Source organism: Sciurus vulgaris, assembly GCF_902686455.1.
Source record: "Sciurus vulgaris genome assembly, chromosome: 7".
Taxonomy (NCBI): domain Eukaryota; kingdom Metazoa; phylum Chordata; class Mammalia; order Rodentia; family Sciuridae; genus Sciurus; species Sciurus vulgaris.
This window is the reverse complement of record NC_136467.1, coordinates 18,065,161-18,081,946: the sequence shown is the minus strand read 5'-3', so window position 1 is coordinate 18,081,946 and position 16,786 is coordinate 18,065,161. Positions and strand designations below refer to the sequence as shown.

General features: G+C 40.5%; 1 protein-coding gene and 1 long non-coding RNA gene across 2 annotated transcripts in view; one reads left to right on the top strand and one right to left on the bottom strand.

The window, feature by feature from the left end:
• Positions 1-16,786, top strand: part of SASH1 (SAM and SH3 domain containing 1) — a gene marked incomplete at its 5' end in the record, with an annotated part of 289,754 nt that overhangs the window by 30,312 nt on the left and 242,656 nt on the right. The gene's annotated exons all lie outside the window — the stretch shown is intronic.
• On the bottom strand, positions 1,024-15,192 carry LOC306665414. Its single transcript, XR_013765011.1, has 3 exons — positions 14,518-15,192; positions 12,475-13,082; positions 1,024-12,054 (listed from the first exon to the last, which is right to left on the bottom strand). It is a non-coding gene; the product is annotated as an uncharacterized lncRNA (long non-coding RNA).

The following is a 16,786-nucleotide window of genomic DNA, read 5'->3' as shown; positions in this document are numbered from 1 at the left end:
TTTGTTTGTGTGGAGTTTCTGTCACCCCAGCACTGGGGATTGAACCCAAGGGTGCTTTTACCACTGAGCTATATACCCAGCCCATTTTGGTTTTTAATTTGAGGCAGAGTCCTACTAAGCTACTCAGACTGACCTCACACTTGGAATCCTTCTGCCTCAGCCTCACAAATCTTTGCCATTACAGGTGTGTGCCACTGTGCCCAGTTTGTTAATAATTATCAGAATGATTTTATGTAGGGGTTCTGGTTTGGTTTGGTGTCCCTCCTGTATTAGAATATAAGTTTCTTGATAACAGAGACAATATTTGCCTTCTTCACAGCTCCATCTCCAACATCTAGAGCAGTGTAATCAGCACACAGTAGGCACTTAAGAAATACTTGTTGGATAAATGATAAAATTGCAAGGAGCATACTGGAATCCCTCACCAACCACAATGTGGAAATCATGAACCTGACATTATACGTTTTTGTACTACAAACCAAAAATGTAAACCCCTTCATCTTTTTATACACATGAGATCAAGTTCCATTCCCTGAAATAGGAGGAGGCCACAGGAATTATTGCTCACCCTCTCCTGAAAGTGGTTCTGACATGGAGTATAGAGAAGAGGTTTGTCTGTCTGTGCCATATCCCAGTACAACCTCTGCAAAGAGCACAGCTAGGAAAACACACCCGCACACCACAGTAACAGAGAAAAGGCACAGAACTTACCCAAGCGTTGAACCAAGGCTGGCAGAAGTAACACAGGAGAAATCCAAATGCAAGAAACATTAAATTCCAAGCTAGTGTGGACTGATTTGAAGACCATGAGATGATTAACTTGCTAAACTCTAAATATACAATTTGTGATGCTCCTTCCAAATTATATCATGAATAACTGAATAAGATTGGGGAGAGTTACCTACTCTGGCAAGAGTTTTGTATGGTCTATTTCAATTAGTTTTAGAATATATATATATTCTAATATATAAATATATACATATATTTCCAAATATATATCCCCTGAGGGTGTTGAGATTTAATAATGTTTTTAATAGCACTGAATATTTTTATTATCTATGTTTTTTCTAATAAGTATTAAGCAGCTGTAAATTCTAAGATGCAAAAATATCAAAGAAATCACGTTTCCTCCTTTTTAAATATGTCATGGTCTAGAATAAGTGTACACAGGTGAAGCAGATGTGATAATTGTAATTCACATGTGAACTACTATTAGAGTAGTACGGGATGTCCCAAGAGTAGCAGAAACAGTATTATAATAAATGAAATAGAAGGAGATAACTATTTGGGCTGAGATGATCAGAGACCAGCCCATGAAAGAAGTGCCAGTGGGTCCCAGCCTGTCAGTGGGTTCGGGAAGATCATTCCAGGTGATTCCCACCACAGGACAAGATCATGGTACAGTTTAACCAAGTCTGTCTTCAGGGGAGTCTAAATGCTCCCCCAGTCTTTGACCTCAGCTCTGTCATGTTCAATGTTTCCATTGGCATCTTGGGGAAAGACTTAGAAAACAAACTTATTCAGATCTGTGTGTAATATGGAGCAGGTAGAAATAGAGTTCCCTAGATGAGAGAAAAAGGAGCCAAGAAAAGCAAAACTGTCTAGAATGACCAATGGGATCTCATAAGATAAAAAGTAAATCAATAAACATAAAACTCTTACTTTTGATTCATCAAACAAAAATTATCACCCAAGTGCAGGATACAGTTGCCATGGCCTGAGAATTAATATAAAGGGTACTTGGGGAGGGTCAGCTGATACCATGTGAAACTTCAACCCTAAAGCTAATGTGAACTACATTCATTTACACTAAAGTTTATTCATTCAGCTAATATTTTTTAAATTAAAGGCTCTTCATAAAGTATTGTATTCCTACCAGCAATGCATGAGGTTTGGAGTTGTTCCGTTTTCTTGTGGACACTTGGAAATGCTGTCATTTTTATTGTAGCTCTCATGTGTGGTGTGTGCTGTGTGATTTCTCCTGTGGCTTTGATTCAGATTCCCCCAACTAATGATGTGCATCCTTCCACGTGTTCATTAACCATTTGCCCTCTTTGAAAAAAGGTCTGTTTGGATCCTTTGTCCACTTATAATCTTTAATGCATTTTTAAGAGTTCTTTATGTATTCCGAATACAAATCCCAGGTCAGATATATGATTTGTAGATATTTTCTCCCATCCTGTGGGTTATCTTTTTGCTTTCTTGTTTATATCATTTGCAACCAAAGGATGTTATTTCATCAGGTCCAATTCATCTATTTTTTCTTCCACTGCTTATGCATTTGATATCATATCTAAGAAACTGCTGCCTCACCCAAGAGCATGAAGATTGACTTTTATGTCTCCTTCCAGGAATTTCATGGGTTTAGCCATTATATTCGTGTCTATAATCCATGTTAACTTTTCTGCATGATGCAGGGAAGGGGTTCAGGGAACCTCGTTCTTTTGCACGTGGATATCCAGTTTTTTGCAACATTATCATTTGAAATATCTACTCTTCCCTCACTTAATTGTCCTGACACTGTCATCAGCAATTGATTGCCCAGGCACGTTAGGGTTTGTTTCTGGACTCACTTCAATTCTGTTGATCTCAGTGTCTATTCTTATGCCAGCACCACATGGTCTTGACTATTGAAAGCTTTGCACTAAGTTTTGGAATGAGGAAGTGCTCTTCTTTTTCAAGATTGTCTTTCCTGTTCTGAGTCCATTGAACTTCCGCAATTAGCTTAGGGCCTCAAATTTTAAAAAGGATATTCATAAAGTGGAATGGATCCAGAGGACATTAGAAGAAAGATTACAAAACTTTGTGGTGTTTAATCTGCAAGATGAAATTTAAAAGTGGAGCATGAGAGATTACTTCATAGGCTTAAAAGGTTGTTGTAATGTGGAAAATTCTTTCATTAAATTCCTTATTACCCCAGATGGTTTAAATGACTGAGCAGGGGGGGGGGGAACTTTGTCCAATACAAGGAGGAACTTTGTAACAACTGAACTTATTCAAAAATAAATAAGATTCTTTTCACACTCTGGTCTACTGGACTTCAAGAAGATTCAAGCCAAGAGCAGATGTCCTGACTGTCAGCAATGCTGTAGAAGAAATGCCAGCACTTGGGTGGAAGATAGGACTCGATGATGGGTGGGCATGGATAGCAATCAGAAATGAGCATTGTTGTTCATAGTATCTCAATTAATCTGCAACCTCATGAGATGGGAACTACTATTGTCCCTTTTGCCTGATGAGGGAAGAGCCCATAGGAGATGTAACAGTTTGTCTAGGAACACACAAGTCAGCTGAAACATGACTGAACTTGCACTTGAACCTAGTTCTTTAACACCAAGTTCCATGCTCTTAACTGTATGCTCTGAAGACGAGTTGCAGTGGCAGATACAGGAAGAGAAACGACTATGACAGTGATCTAAAGGAAGAGGAACAGGAGCTACGGAATTTGCTAAATGTGGCCATTGAGTAAGAGCCTCTTGCCAAGGATGAGTTCAAACTTTAATAACAAAGAGACCTATTAATTGGAATATGGGAGACAATAGGAAAAAATGGGTTTGTGGGCATAGGCAGTAAGCTCATCCATTTGACAACAGTTGGGTGCCAATGTTCAGGCTTAAGACAGGTTGGAGTCTTCAGCCAGCCTCCTTTCCTTCCTTTTATTCTTTCACCTAAATATTCATCCAGCTTTTTGAAAACGAATAATGTGTACGTGCCAGGTACCAGTCATTGGTGACAGGAACAAGAAAGAATCAATCTCTCTGCTTTGCTGATACTTGCAGATGAGAGGGGGGTGGGGGACACATGAAGCAAGGAACTGCACATTGATTACGTCTCTAAATGTCCCTCCATCTATCTGATTTACCCAGAAAGAGAAGAGAAAACGAGAGAAAGTTCTCATTTGGTATAAGCAAGAACTGCCTAGGTTAGTCTCAGGGGCCACTAAATTGAAGAATCATTTCTTTCTATTGGAAAGTGCATCCTGGGTTGCCATCTCTTGAGAACATCTTAACTGAAAAACTAGCAAATTTAGCAAATGTTTGTAATTAATTCAAGTGGTTTGTAAGATTGGATCTCAGTGGGTGGGGGTGTTTATGCTGCATGTTCATATTTGACTTCTACCACTGAGGTCTGCGCAAGGCACTTGGGTTTGTAGGATTCTTTACCTGCTCTGGGCGTGGCTGAGTTAACTAGGGGTGAGAAGTGAAAACACAAAGGTAGAGCTGGACCAGACCTAAGTCACAGCTGGAAGCTAGAGGACCTGTAAGGCTGAAAGTCCTTACTCTTTAAAATCTGAAATATGCTCTAAAATTTACCCTTCGTGGCTCCAAGGTCTATTTTTGGTCCAAGGTAAAACAGGATGGAATCCATTTGGGGAGAATCTGTTACTAACACCGTCTTCATCCCTCAACACCTCCACTGTGCCTCCTTGGCTCAGATGTCTCGTGAAGACAAGGGCCCGCTCCTCAGTGTCATTTGTGTCATGTGATACGTGTCAATTTTAATCACATATCTAAACCAGATTCTTCAAAGAACAAAAACATTCGAAAGCAACTGGTGTATGTGTGTGGTGGGGGAGCTCTGGCAGGGGAGGTTGAGGTCAATTCACAGACCCTGACTGCTGACCTTATGGACTCATCTGCCTTAATCTGGTCAAATGTAATCGACTCATTGAAAGAAAAGACAAAATCAGAAAAAATAAAGATCTCTAATCAAATAGGCATTTTCTGTTACTGTGACCTCTTACGGTCCTTTCCACCTACTCAATTATGAAGAGATAACTAATGCTACCATTTTGTCAGCATGGCTATTTTCCATAGAACATGTTAAACTGATTAGAAACTGTAATTTTTTAAATATGTATTTGTGCTTGATTTTATGTGTTGAAATTGTATGTGAACTCAGCAGTTTTCAGACTATATTATTATAGGGGCCCCATGGTTGATTCTTATGTGTTATGATGAGTCAAACCCATTCCTCCTTGAATTTCAGCACACTATTCAAAGGGACCAGTACAAACATGTTTCCAGCAATTAAATGCAGTAAATAATAGTAGCTGCAAAGAGTAGCATACTCATGAGTCAAGGCCTTGTCTCTCAGAACTCCTACCCATCCCCAAACAGCCTTGGATTTTCCCACTTGGCTAGTTTAATATTATTTCTAAAACCTCTATTATAACTTTACAGGTAGATAAAGACTATCAAGCTTTCACATGTCACTCACAATTAGTGGAAATGTAAAAGATACATGCAGAGACATTGTATGCTAGTTTTTTTTTTTCTTTTTATATTTTAAAATTACTTCCTTCTGTTAAGAGCTCTGAAGGACACTGTTCACTCATGAATACCAGGACTAAGAAAATAATAGCCTAAAATCAGAACTGTTAGAAACTTCACAACACCTTGGCCTTTGCACTTAATGTGGTAAGTATTTAAGTAGAAAATGGTGCATGCAGGAAATTAGCCCAAGTTATTCCAGAGGCAGGTAACAGAAGGCACACAGAACAAATTGAGATGCTGGAATCACATAGTTTGTTCAATTGATTTAAAACACACAGAGAACAGCAAGGGGAAAGGATAGGGTCAGATTATGAGGACAGGGTATAAGTAGGTGACAGAGCCTTCTACCTTAGCTCTGGATTATGCACATTCCCTATGTCCTGTGTCTTTCTCTGCATTGAGGTGGGTTTCTGGGACAAATGTGAACTCTGAGCAATGGGATCCACAGAAGAAGGCCCCTGAGCCAATGACACATATTTGCTGTATAGGAGAAAGCAAGGAAAATAACCCTGGTCAATTAGCTTGCTGAACAGTGAAAGGTTTTATCTGCAACTTGGAGCACAGCTCAGGTGAGGTCAGAATAGTATTGAAGGATAGAAATGGGTGGCTAACCTTGGGATGAACCAGCTGTCAGCTCAGAGGTAGCATGATCACGTCTTGTGACTTTGATATTTCTATCCATTTCTGTCTATATTTAACATTCTTCTTTGTTCCACCAGAGATTCCATTTGTTCTATTTATCTTTGTCTTAGCATATACTAAATCACCTTCGGTCTATCCCAAACACATCCTGTGTTTATCCAAGGTACTCACTTATTACCACCTGTTCCCATGAATTCTTATGGATTTCATCCTTCCTTCTGTTTTCTTGTCTTCTTGTGTAGAATTCACCATTTTCTAATAAAGTAGCAAATTGACATTATTATCGGTATGTGTTCTGTTGGGAAGTTTCATCAGGGATCTGGAGAATTGAAAAAACACCATGCAAAGACATGTCACTTGGGGTTGTAGTATAGTCGAGCTCTTGCCTAGCATGGGCAAGGCCCTGGATTTCATCCTTAGCATCACACACACACACACACACACACACACACACACGCAAAGACAGATCACTTGTATATGTCCTCCAGGGAGTTCAGTTATTAACTATTAAATCCAAGTAGCCTGGACACAGGGCAGCCATTTTAGGATGGTCAGTAGATAAGACAATGGGACTGTCCAAAGATTCCTTGGGTATTTAACTACCCTTCCCACATACTCAGTGGAAAGTGCCTCGAAATGCCTGGCTTTCCATTTGCTCTCTGACTTCCACCTACTCTCTCTGGCCTCCTTACGGTTGTCAAAATGCTCCTGCCTCATGACAGGCTGGTCATGTTTTCCCATTGCATGATGCTCATGATAATTCCAGTAGACGCCATTTAAACCAGGTACCTTGAGAATGGCACTCCCTGAAAACAGGCCAGGTGGTCTTGGCTCAGAGCCCCTACCCTCACCTTCCTGGACCTAGAATGGGCTTCCCCAGATGACCTTAGGACTTGCTCTTTTTTCTTCAGATTTTTGCTCCAAGGTTACCTAGTCACTACTGCGCTGTATTGAATCACTTTTTGTAAAATTTAACCCATCGCTTCTCACCTGAAAACTTTTCATTCCCCTTTGCTAGTCCCACTCCACAGTATTTATTGCTGTCTTATATATCAAATGAGTTTTCTACTTATTTGGGTCACAATATCTTACCCACTCATACCAAATGGGGACACACACACACACACACACACCAAATTGTAAATTCTGTGGGAGAAGAATTTGCATGAGTTTTGCTCATCCCTGTATTTCTAGGACTAGGAAAGTATCTAGCACATAGGGGGTCCTCAATAAATATTTAATACATCTATTCCACCACCCCTTTATTGTAACTATATATTCCTCTCCTACTGATTCTACCTCTCTACCAGGTTAGGTGGGGGATAATCAATATGGATCTGCTCAAAATTTACTCCTACATGATATCAAACGAAAAAACTTCTTCACAGCAAAGTAAACAATCAAGCATGTGAAGAGAGAGCCTACAGAATAGGAGAAAATTTTTACCACCTGTACCTCAGAGAGAGCATTAATCTCCAGGATATATACAGAACTCAAAACCTTAACACTAAAAAAGCAAATAGCCCAATCAATCACAGAAGAAGAAATATGATCAATCAAAAAATATATGAAAAATGTTCAACATCTCCAGCAATTAGAGAAATGAAAATCAAAACTACTCTAAGATTTCATCTCACTCAAGTCAGAATGGCAATTATTAAGAATACAAGTAACAATAAATGTTGGTAAGGATCTGGGGAAAAGGAACGCTCATACATTGTTGCTGGAAATGCCAATTGGTGCAACCACTCTGGAAAGCAGTATGGAGATACTTCAGAAAACTTGGAAGGGAACCACCATTTGACCCAATTATTCCACTCCTCAGTTTATACCCAAAGGACTTAAAATCAGCATACTACAGTGACACAGGCAATCAATGTTTGTAGCAGCTCATCTCACAATAGCTAAGTTATAGAACTAACAGGAAGCCGACTCAACTTGCTTAGTCTTCCTTTTTTTCAAATCAGAACGCCAATGCCTCTTCATGGTCTGAGTTCAGGAGCTCAGCCCCAGGTTCTCTCAGACTTGTCAATCAATTTCAAGTAAATCATTGAACCAGCTTCTTTGTCTTTTATCAGTTTAGCTCTTTCATCTGTAAAAGTGGGACCTCTCCAATCAGTCTCTTAGCCATGACATAGGGATCAGCTCAAAAATTATTCATAAACATGATTTTTGGAAATGCTGTCATTCTTTCATAGTGCTTCTTTATTCTTTTTTCCTACTTGCAAAAACCTTTCTTCATTCCCTCCTCATCCTGGACAGTATGCCTGGGGAATACCTGGACATCCAGCCAACATAATCCCTGCCTTTGGATCTACAGACAAGTGGCCTGAGCCTGTCACAGGGGAGGTGACAGGTGTCAGCACCTGACTGTTGCTCCTGCACCAGCCCCATGCCTCTCCCAGGACACTGACATATCACAGGAAGACAGAAGCCTCCTACAAAGTATCATTCCTTCCCATAAAAAAAAAAAAAAAAGAAGAAACTGCAGAGTTAAATCAGAGAAATATCACTTACAGGCTCTAAACTAAGTAATTTCTATGCATAAGAGGAAGGGTATTTCTGTTGCTTTGTTATCTATTTTCCCTTTTTTTGTTTTTGTTTTTGTTTAAGCATATCTCACTGAGAAGGAAGGAAACGCAGGATGCTCATAATCTGGAACTAAACATGCTCCTAGCTCAGTATCCATCAGCACTTGGCCCACGATTGGATTGCAGTTTTAGTTGTCTGGGTTAAGTGTAGGGAAAATTCAAATCCTCACTGTTTTCACAGAATAATTGCTAATGAATATAATCATGTTCCAATGTCATTTGTTTTATTTGCAAGTTGGCAGGAACGCAGAAGGCAGCTTTCTTTAGAAATGATTAGAACTTGGTTATTAGGGTGAGCTCATTGGTTTACAATTAAGTCATTTTCCCCCCTACATTAATAATCATGGTGATGGAACCCAGAATCTTGCAGCTGGCTTTCTGGCAGAAGGAAGGGATCAAGTTTTAGAGGTCCGCTCCCTTCCCTGAGTCTCAGGAACACTTTCCCACAGCCGAGGCTGCGGGGTGACGACCCCCACTTACCACATGCCCTGCCCCGGAGTCAGGCCTCTGTGGGCCAAGCGAGCTCACAGCACTGGCCAGCTCAGAGCCGAAGGCCTTAAGACGCAATAGAGGGGAAGATATTTTAAAGTGAAATCCCCTGTTGGATTTATTGTCACTTGATCTGTGCTGAGCTAATAAGGGGAAGAGAGATTTTTCAAAGAAAGAGGAAAAAGTGCAGCCAACGATTTTGTGCTTCCTACGCAAGAAAAATATCTTCCTGCGGGGTCAAAAAGAGTTATCAGCTACAGGACTCGAGGCAGGATTTAATTTCCCATATTATTATTTTTGCCTTCATAGCTGTCCCGTTTTTAAGTTATGTTTTTATCTCTTCCTCTCTTATAAACAAAACATTTCAATGTCTCCAAAGACCTATTTTTGGCAAACTCTAAAAAAAATCTGTAAAATATTTAAAGCTCATCATGAGGGAAAAAAAATATCTACTGGAAGTAGAACCATCAGATTGTAGGCTTTTTGAAATTCTGTGGATTCATTAGATTGCTTGTAATAGGACTGGGGACGTAGCTCCGTGGTAGAGTGCTTGCCTAGCATGTGTGAGTGTGAAGCCCTGGGTTTGAGTCCCAGTACTGGAAAAAACAATGTCTTCTATCTATTGCTTGGCTTAAGATGGGAAATAATTAGAAGAATCTAGAAATGGGAATGGAAACTTGCCTTCTCACCCTGACCATATGGCTAACTAAACAAGTCATTTAACCTAGCTGAAGAGCCAGCCAGGTTATATGCCTATTAAGACCTCCAGCAATCAAAGTGCCTCTAAACAAGTGGACACTCACAACTGCTGATGTCATACGTTTTGCAATTTCACTTCTAGAATCTTCCTTAAATGCATGCTTTTAAGGACTGTGGACTCTCAAAATGTGCTATTTTTACCCTTAATAATGGTATAAATCCCATATGTTGGCCATCCTGACTTGAGACTTATAATCCCCTTGCATTATGTCTGAGAAAGTCATAGGAGTATGCCTATTGTAAAATCTCAGGGTACCTATTTGTAGTCTGTATAAATATTTAAACAGAGAATTTTGAGCACCAAAAGCCATCATCATAGGAGTAAGGTGCAGTGTCAGCTTCATAAAGAGAAAATGTTCATGGTTAAGAGTGTGGGCTCTGGAGCCACACACCTGAGGTTCAAATCTCTATCTGACTCATCTCTGTGACCTTGGGAAATTGACCTTAGCCTCTCTTGCCCCAACACATGTATCTGCACATGGACTAATTCCCATGTTGACCTTTTATGACTGTCGTAGGTATTGGAGTAGATAATACATTGGTAACATTTACCTCAGTTATTGGCACACAAAAGGCATTCAGTGAATATTAGGTGTTATTTTTATAAACTGAGAATTGGGTTAAGATAAAGAACATGATTACTACTATTAATAATCACACGTGGATTATTACTTTAAATCTTGGGGTTTTGAGTCTCATTGGAAGAATTGAGAAAGTCAAGTATGGCCACCGTTAGCTTCTCAGTGCCTTAGTTACTTCTGTGTCTAGAAACGTTAAGTAATGAAGGACTATGTAGGATTAACTATAGCCAGATAGGGTTTCCTACTTATATGCATTTAGTCACCAAGCAAATGGTGAAGACTTGACTTACTAAATGGTCATTGGAAATGGAAGTATTTTTTTCATGGATTTATTTATTTGTGGAGAGGGGTACCAGGGATTGAACTCAGGGCACTCAAACACTGAGCCACATCCCCAGCCCTATTTAGTATTTTATTTAGAGACAGGGTCTCACTGAGTTGCTTTGGGCCTCACTTTTGTTGAGGCTGGCTTTGAGCTCACGATCTTCCTGCCTCAGCTCCCCAAGCTGCTGGGATTACAGGTGTGTGCCACCATGCCCAGCAGGATATGAATTTATTTTCAAATAAGATCAGGAGTAAGTTTTATTTCCATATCAAAGAAATCACTTTCATTAGAGAAAACAGGTTTACTTTATACCATTAGACAACTGCCCTTTGCATTTGGGGTTATTTGCTGCCAGTCTTTTTTCTGTACACTTTTTTTTTTTCTGTATACTTTTTGTCCACAGTTGCACTCAGGCAATCTGATATCCTATTTTTGTTAACCTAAAGACTAATATTTGACTTGATTATAAGAAACCATTTTCCTTTTGCAAATAACTGGCTAAAATAAAGTCATTGTGATTCAGAGGGACCAGAAAGGGTGGGAAAATATGTGAATGACTACCCCACTGCAGTGGGATCCTGGATGAAAACCCTCTTTTTGAAAGCCAAGAAGGCAAAGTTCCATTTTCTTTCTTGGCAAGACGCTTCCTGAGACTCTGAGTGTCTTTGGACTCTGTATTTTGGTAGCTTGGAATCAGCCTGGGAACTCTTTCAGGCCCAAGTGACTTCAGAATTTCTCCCCTAACAACAGAGACTCAGATTTCTAAGTGTTCAGTCTTTCTCAAGGTCAAATAAAGTGTGTATATGGTCCATCTATCCCAAATCTTCTATTTGTCCTTCATACCTCAATGTCTACTGTAATGGTCACAGAGAGGGTTTATCACATGTGTGAGAGGGGTGACCTCGAAATTCCATTAACATTACTTCAAAAATGGTAGCTGCCATAGTAACAAACATAGATTGCATTTTATTCTGATCTCTTCTCTTTGGTGAAATATACTATTGTACTGTGAGCCCCGTATGGCATTGGTTCATCTACATTAAGTCCCAATAACTTCAAAGGATTTTTTTTTCCTGTGGTCTTGCCCAAACCAAAAAAAGGAAAAGTAGTTTTCTTCTTAAGGACCAGGGACTGAGGCTATGTGCTATGTAAATCTCAGTTCTCTGGTCTGTGGACTCTCAATATGTGCTATTTTTACCCTTAGTAATGGTATAAATCCCATATGTTGGCCATCCCAAGAAAACAGAATGTTTCAGTTGGCAGACCATATGGAAGAATTAGAATTAGATCTGATCAGGAAACTGAAAATCCAGCCTTAATGCTGAGTTTTAACTCTGAGCTCTCTGAACAGTCATGACCCCCATTGTTGACCTTTATCAACTTGCTAGTTGCTAGGAAGACCATGGAAGTGAGTTGATATCCAATCTTATGATTTGGGGATGTGAAATACGGAAGCCTAATCTATAGTTAAGTCAAACCTGATCTTCCAAATTAGGCAGGGAAACTTCCATATGGAGGCCTGTGGGCTAATTGGTAAGGGTTCATAGTTCCTCCTGTGATAACCACACCAGCCTGAGAGGACCTTACCTCCCCCCAATCCTACTTCCAGTTGCCAACCTGAGACCATTCTTGGTGTTCCCCAGAGCACGCTGAGATGAGCCTGGAACGCTTAAAGAGGACCTGATTAAAGGACCAGAGATAGCAAAAGTGTAAAAGAATGGCACACCATTAACTGCACACTCTTCCTGGCTTCCAGCCCTAGGCCTGCCTTCATATAGCAAAGCCATTCTTCCCTCTTCCCTGACAGGGACCAGAAGTGTCCTTAGACTCCTGCAGCCTAGACCTGACCATCCACTGCGTTCTGGTTCCTGTCCTCCATACGTGTCTTGCCGACATACCTGACACTGGAAGTCATTCTCCTTCCCTGCAGGGGGTGGCTTTCTTCACACAGCCTTTCCTATGGCCTTGCTACACTAGCCGTATCAGAATGGTGCATCCACGCATTGAGGAATGAACACACCCAGGGCAGGAAGTTGCTTTATTATAAATGGTTATTCCGATAATACAACTGTCCCAGACATAATCAGAGAGTGGCCCCGCGTTCCTGGATGCTGAGGAACTGTTGGCAGCTTTACTAGAAGAAGCAGGACCGTGGAATGAATAAGCAGATAACTCCCAAGGTGCACAGTTCTTTCAGATGCGATGTCTTTCCTAGGCAGGACTCCGATGCTCTCACGTGGCAGGTCCCAGAAGGAGCTGCCGCCACTATGGTTGCTATTGTTCCTCCTGGGATCATGTGTCTGGTGACCACTGTCCCAAGGAAGCTGGGTCACAGCTGTGCTCCTCCCCAGAGGGTGCCTCTCCAGGAGGGACAACAGGAGAAAGGTCACTTGACAGAGTGGATTCTTGCTTTCCCTGGCTGGAAGGAAAAAAAAAATCTTCAGTTGAGCCATTCAGGGGCCTGGGGCCTGGGTGAGTGTGTGTATGTGTGTGAGATTACAAGCTGTCTCTCCACATTCCTTTTTCAAGCCCACATTCCAGTACCCCATGTTCAACTCAGTTGGCTGCCAGGAACCGTCCCAAGAGAAACAGCTGTTTGATGCCTTAAAGAGGAAATATTGAAAGTTCCTGAGGGTTAGAATTTTAGACTCCACAAGGGCTAATAACTTCCTCTCTGCTTATGAAAACAAACAACACTAACTCCTCTCTCAACACAAACACAGTTCCCAATTGATTATTTCTTTCCTAAACTCAGTTGTATCAAGGTAAAGGTGATATCCAGTAGCCTGCAGTTAAGTTACCGATGCTGCTATTAAAAATCAGTTCTTGGTGTTATAGTGTGCATACTGTTTATCATTATGGATGCAAAATAGAGACCAGATGATTTCTGCTTGAGGCTGGAAAGTCTCACCTTTGAATAACAAAGTGTCAATCAAGCAGAAGTCATTATTAATTTGGAAATGCTAATCATCAACCTAGAGCAGTTAATCATCCCATACAATGTTGGTTGTCTCTGCTGTGGTGCTTTAGTGTGGCAAGGTACAGAAGAGGTAATATAGTTCATAATAACTGAAGTAGTTTTTTTTTTTTTTTTCTTTCGAAGGACATGTGAGTGATAGAAGGATGGAGTATATTGCTTTGGTTTTGTTGTCAAGCTTGAGAAAATCAGAATTCAGTTGTGAAATATCCTTTCCCTAATATTTACACACACATGTACATACTCACACTTTATTTTCTCCCTCCTTTTCCCTCCCCCATAGATTACCCATGTCCTTGAGAGTTGACAAGACAATGAAATCAGAAACAAGAGCTAACAGGATATATAGCTATAGATAAGTAGAAGTCTTTTCATTATTATTTTTCTTATCATCATTCAATTCCTGCATTTTCCTCTAGATACATTTCTTTAAAACAAACAGAAGATTTTTCTGGGTGTTGAAAAATGATCTGTGATAGCGTCGATACCATCCATTTGTGTTATTTCTCACATTTTCCAATAGAAGTATTCATCTCAGACTGGTTTATTCTTGATTCAACTAGTTTTTCATCACTAGTTTTTAGTACCAAGTACAAAAGGTTTTCTGTCCCCTGAAATATTTGCAGATCTGATAGACATAAGATAATAAAATGAATTATATGATGAAATGAAAATATTATAAGGAAGGGATTATTTTATATCAACCATGGTCAGATCTGTAATATATCTGGTGCTTGTGGAAGATGCTAAACCTGCAAAGTATTGTGTGTACTTTTGTAAGGAAACAGCAAATTTATTCAAAAACAAAATGATTCATCAACTGAACTAAGAGTTTGTATTGCTACAAGATTACTAGTCTACAAAAAAAATCACATACTTCTTATTATTCCATTTCCTTTCTCACTGGGTATTTATTGAGTTCTTCCATGGTGCCATGCATTTGCACTGAGGGTTTGGAATGCAGACCAGTTCTCAATGAGTTTACAGTCTACTGGGGACACAAACACTTCCCATAAAGTCCTGCTGAAAATAATGGAGGAAGGCCAAGGTCAATGCAGTGGAGTGTCTGTCTCTGGAGACAGAATGTTGATTTTGTTCATTTTGCCATGGTCCCTCAGTCTAACTTCACAAACTCAGAAGACTTAGCATAGATTGCCTCTCAGACGTGAACTCACATTGACCACATAATTAGACTAATTAATAACCAACTAAAAGGCCAATTTATTAATCTCTCCTGAGAAATAGTAATACCCAAGAGTGCTGACTCTATTCCCATGGCCAGCACACCATCACAGACACAGAGGGAGCCCAGTTATCATCATAAGCCTCCTGGTAGGCATGAAAGAAGAAATTTGTGTCCACCAAAAGACTATGAGAAACTATAAAGGTGCCAGGTGAAAAGAGCCTGATTCATCCATCTCCTTCAGTGGGTAGATGTTGGGACTAATGACACGTTAACTAACTCAGGCTGACTCCTTACTCTCTGGCGGGTGAGCAAGATCAAGGCCTCAAAGGCGGTTTCAAAGGCTAATGACAATAAATCGGACCACCGTCAGGGATTGGTTAATGACAGTTCCACGGACGTGATCAGCTCGTGCTTGCCATATATAGTCCAATGGGACTCTGCCTGCGTGAACCCCCCTGCCTGGCTGACCTTTAAGCTGATTGGTTCCCGCCTAGCCCCCACCCTACATAAGAGCTGTGTGATTTCCTCAATAAACGAGTTCCTGCTGTGACGGGTCTCCCTGATGCGTCTGATTGTCCTCCGCCGGAGGGCTGGGTGCGGGTGGTCAGTCGGCCCTACCTTTCCCTGTCTGGCCTTGTTGGGAAGTGCTCCCTTCCCTTGTTGCTGGTCAAGAAGAGCAAGGGGGCTAAAGACCCCAACAGGTAGACCTGACAGTAGCATTGGATGAGTCAAAACCTTAGGCAAGAACATCTTCTCCCATGGACAATGAGTACCTCCATGGGCACAGCCAAGGTTGGCCCATCCCAAACCCTCATGCAGATGCCTTTGACAATTGCCATCCAGCAGTGCTGACTGAACTGTTGCCAGTTTGTGTGCCAGGGATAGATCCAAAATGTCCAAAATCTGCATTTGTAGAACCCAATGCTTATACAAGTTTGTACAAAGGTACAATAAACCTTTATGAGTAAAAATTGATTATGGAAGTGAATATATATTTGGAAGGCTCTCATACAAGTGGAGATCCATTTATTTCATAGAAAATCCACCTCTCTACAAACCAATTATTGAACTTGGAAACACTTTCATACTAGTTGTTAAAGCACTACTGTTTTGGCCATTTTGGCCCATCCCTAGGAAACCCTAGACCTCCCCAAAGTCCAACAACTAAAGAAACAAAACCTTCAATTATCTGTCCTGCTCATGGTGACAGGCAAGGCAAGTACCTCTAACAGGTCTGTCTCTTTAAGATACTCTGATGTGATTCACTATGTATTGATTTTGCCACTGACCACTCAATTCTTTATTTCAAGTTCTCAACAGCAACTTCATGGTAAGTCCTAAATCCTGACAAATGCAAGTCAGAAAATGCTTAAAATTCCTCTTCAGTTCTCTAATTGCCAAATAATAGACCTGAGTGGAAGCCTGTCTCTTAAACAATACTCCCTTCTAGTGCATTCCAAGGAGGATCCCTAAGGAAGAAGCCCCATGAGGTCAGCGCTCGGCAGTAGTCACAGGGCACATTCCCAAAAGAGTAGAGGAAAGGTAGTAAGGGTATTTTCTTCCTTTCTTTGTTTTAATCCAAAAGCCAGCACAGAGCTTTCCCCAGGGAAAAGTTGACATATTATTAAGAAAAAAAAGAAGAGGTTTGGGGTGTAGCTCAGTGGTAGGGTGCTTGCCCAGCATATGTGGGGTCCTGAGTCCAATCCCCAGTACCACAAAAGTTTAAAAAAAGGGAGAAGAATGAATGGCCTCCGTGAGCAATAGTCAGCAAATCTATTCTTAAATTTATAGCTCTTTGAGGGCATAAAATGTAGAATTTATGCTATAAAGGCATAAGTCCTTGGAATCTATTCCCTCCAAATTTAGGTATGCTTGGGATAAGAAACCATTTCTCTCTCTCTCTCTCTCTCTCTCTCTCTCTCTCTCTCTTTTAAAAAAAATAGTTACTATATTCAACCAT